Source organism: Sorghum bicolor, chromosome 5 (assembly GCF_000003195.3).
Source record: "Sorghum bicolor cultivar BTx623 chromosome 5, Sorghum_bicolor_NCBIv3, whole genome shotgun sequence".
Lineage (NCBI taxonomy): Eukaryota > Viridiplantae > Streptophyta > Magnoliopsida > Poales > Poaceae > Sorghum > Sorghum bicolor.
Window position 1 is genome coordinate 30,915,964 of NC_012874.2, and position 4,172 is coordinate 30,920,135.

Below are 4,172 nucleotides of genomic sequence, written 5' to 3' on the forward strand. Positions count from 1 at the left end.
GCACAATCATTGGAAATTCTCCATGATTGTACATACACCCGTGCATAGAAACAGGGCTCTTACACGCAAATCGCCTCAGGCTTAAGATTTCCAGCTCAGCGGGGGCCAAGAAAACAAAATAAAAAAAGGCCAAAAGAAGTGTTATCTTGCATTTCCCCACGAATTTGCAATTTAATGTAATGTAATGATGTTTAGTCTTATAGACATCAAGATGATGAAATTTTATATACATGTGATGCTTCATGCTTTTGGTAACAGCTGCTGGATGCTTTAGTTTTATGTTGGTACCTTACATTACATTGTTTGTTGCCTGCATCATACTAGTCTTTAAACCTTTGTGTGAGCTGGTGTCAACAACTTTATGTAGAATCCTAACCCCTTTTAGCGTCTTGCTATGATGCATGATTACTTTGTTTATGACAACGAAGCCAACAAAGTACCAAACTGCTGGCACAGCAGAAAAAAGAAGTCCTTCGGTTGCATGATGAACGGAACTGACACGGTTCGCAACCTTTCATCGCGGCAATGATATGTTTGCGCGCCTGTCGTGTCTATAAAATTCCCTTTTAGGTTTGGTCTACCTAAATGATAATCTACTAACAAAAATTAAAAAGTAGTTGCTCTGTCAGCTCGGCACATTATTAGGAATCCGAGTAATGATGTTAAGAACATTCAATTATATGCATGGAAAAGGTTTCTGAGTAATTTAGTAATGAAATCTAAAAGTTGTTCTTCTCATGATGCACAAGATTACTCAGGCCTGATTAAAAAAAATGTTTTGATAGTAATCATATGACATAGAACTGTGGTTCGTTGGTCATCGGACACGTATTTTGCACGACAAGGAAATAAGGAATAGGAATAGCAGCGATGAAACAAAGGCAGGTGTTGGGTTACGGAGTGGAGAAGATTCCATCCAACATAGAAGCATGTGTGACAGAGCGTCCTGTTCCTCCCCTTTAGGCCTTGTTTGGATGTTGTCGGATTCACTTCAATCCATGTGTGTTGGTGTGGATTGAGGTGGAATTTAGTTTAAATTTCACTCCAATCCATCTCAACACATGTGGATTGATCTGAATCCGACTACATCAATAAGGCCTTAGTCGTATTCGTATACAAACCTGTGATGAACTTTTCGCACTTCGCCATTCATGGTCAATGTCTCCGAGAAAAGATGTACTGAAACTTTACACGACCAGAAAAAAGAGACTTTTGTGTCTCATTGCGACCTGTGAAGAAGGAAAAATGACAAAGCTGGTTGCTAGTTACTGTCCTACTATGCCTCTGAAGCTACAAGGCACTATGGTCTTGTTTAGTTCACACCAAAACCTAAAATCTTTTCAAGATTGTCATCATATCGAATCTTACGGCATATGCATAAAGCACTAAATATAGACGAAAATAAAACTAATTGCACAGTTTATGTGTAAATCACAAAATAAATCTTTTGAATCTAGTTAGTTTATTATTGGTCAACAATTACTAAATAAAAACGAAAACGCTACAGTACCAAAACTAAAAAAATTTCAGAACTAAACAAGGCCTATATACTTACCGGCCATATTGTGACTGAAACACAAGTAGTACTAAATTTGTTTCATAAATTGAAATGTTCGTCTCATTGGCCCTTCTATTTCATACCGCCACCATCATGGAATGATGGAATTGGTATGTGTTGGCATCAAAATTGTGCCTTTCTTGGCGTCAAGATGACCAAGAAACATGTATGTATTATAGCATTTGAAGTCTGGATAAAAGAAATTTGGCTTTGGGCACAATATGCCAAAATTGTAACAAAACCGGTGTAACCGGATTTCTTATTAAAATGTGTTTACACTAGAAATAACATGGATAGAGAACCTAGTTTCTATCTAGAGAGAATTCCCTATGAGCCATTTAAAAAGTTCTTCGATTCCTTATTTGCCACCACAAAAGTTACAATCACTACTTGTCGAGGATATCAGTAAGGGGTATCCTAACTGATGTACATAATGATATTGCCCGTACGCAAGTCGAGGCCCCCAACTCGACGCTCTACCTAGTCACGCGTATGGTCATCGACGACCGCAGCCTCGAAGACGGAAAGGGCGTCGAGCGAATCGATCAGGGCTCGAGCGCCAACTACCGTCGAATACGGAAACAGACTCGAGCGAATCGGGAGGCGTCGAGCGCAAGGATGCCGCCCGCCGCCTGACGCGGGTACGGGAACCAGGGCATTAAATGTGCCTGTTGCGTTCTCACCTAACACGCCAGTCACGGGAAGCGTGATAGGGAACAGGCACCCGTCCCGTCATTCTTTTTGCAGCCTTCCTCACCAAACAATCCAGAGCATGTCAGGACGCAGGAAGCAAGGTTGGAACGTCTAATCAAGACCCCCTCGAGACGTCCAAGGTCAACGCTTTGTATAGCAAGACGCTACATGGCGTCCGACCCTCGACCAGACACGTTTCCTTCCAGGGGAAGAGTTGGGCGTCGAATGACAGCACTATAGCTACTCCGACATATCTGCCGCAATGACGTACAGGCGTGCAACAGATAAACCAGCCCACGACGGCACACAGAGCAGGATACAGGGGCACGCGTAATCATCATCAAGCTACGAGGACGGGACGGCTCGAGACCACGCCGGTACGGAGGCCTCGAGTAGGTCCGCACGCCATACCTCTATCGATCCCTACTCTGACACCTATACTTGTACCCTAGGATTCTCCTTGGAACTATAAAAGGGGAGGCCCGGGAGGCGATACAGACACAAAAAAGACAACATTCATACGCAGTAGAACTTCCATACTCTATCCCAGCTCATACACGCTTGTATTCACCCCTGTACAAGCACTTAGGTGCAAAATAATACAAACTCTCCCCCCGCTGGACGTAGGGCCTTGTCTTGCCCGAACCAGGATAAATCTTTGTGTCTTTTTGCATCACCATCTGGAAAAGGGAGCACGCATACAAATTTACTAGTTGGTGCGACCCCCCGTGGGAAAACATCGACAGTTGGCGCGCCAGGTAGGGGTCCTGCGTGTTTTTTCACCGATTTCCCATTCCTTTCCAGATGGCCACTCTCGCCTCGCCGATTCCGCGCTCCACGGTGATTTGGTTTGGGAGTCTCGAGTTCATGTCTACTGGCTCCGGCTATGACATGATCTTGCTCTCGATCAAAGGACCGGGAGGAGCCCGCGTTGCGCCAGCACGGTTGAGGGCCCCAAGACGTCCTCGCCACCACGCCTCCCCGCCCAAGAAGAGGCACGGACAGCACCACCGTCGCCCTTCCACCTCGTCACGACTGACAGTTCGTGCCAGGCAGGAGGTGACACGAGAGCCGATAGGGGCACGCGCCGAAACCATGGGCATGACGGCTCGGCGCCACGAGGATCGCATGACGACAGGAGGAGACACGGCCCGCGCACTCTCCCCCACCGCTAGGTTACTCCCACATGGGCTGGTCGCCCCAAGAAGAGCATTGCCGTTCGGTTTGGACAATGCCGCGGCGTCGCTCGCCAGGGCGATATGCCCAAACGCCCAGAAGTGTGTAGAGAGACCAATGGTCCTCCCACGTGACGCTGGGGCACAGCAACAGACGTCCAAGTTGCCGGACTTCTCGCAGGTATGAGGCCTCCGCCACCTAGGCCCTTGGCGGTACACGATTACCTCCCTCAGGCAGCGGTTGCTAGAAGAAGGACGCGGATGTTTCTACGCCGCCGAACCGGACTCCAGCTCAGAATCCGACAGCTACGACCCTACTAGGGAATGCTACCATATTGACGGGGCAGTAGAAACTACCAACGAGACGCAGGACGCCGTTGCTGGCGGTCGAGCCCCTGCAGCAAGGGAAGACCCCAGGACGCCTGAGAATGACGGACAGGTCGACCCACCACAGCAAGAAGACAGAGCCGCGCAACTTGCGCAGTTGCGAGAGCTCAAGACAAAACTTGATGAGGACCGTGATCGCCTCGTCCTGCTCGAGCAGATCCTTGAGCAGGACCTGCCTTACCCGCCTTGCGGAAGTGTCCGCAGAAAGGCTCGAGAGGTGCACCGACAGATCGTCGGGGACGGGGAGCCAGAACCACCCGTCAGCCGCCTCCCTCGGGCGGGCCATAATGTTGTGGTGGCAACGATGCTGTTACGTAACATGCCCGAGCCCTCAAAATCCCAAGCACGGCGTATCCGAG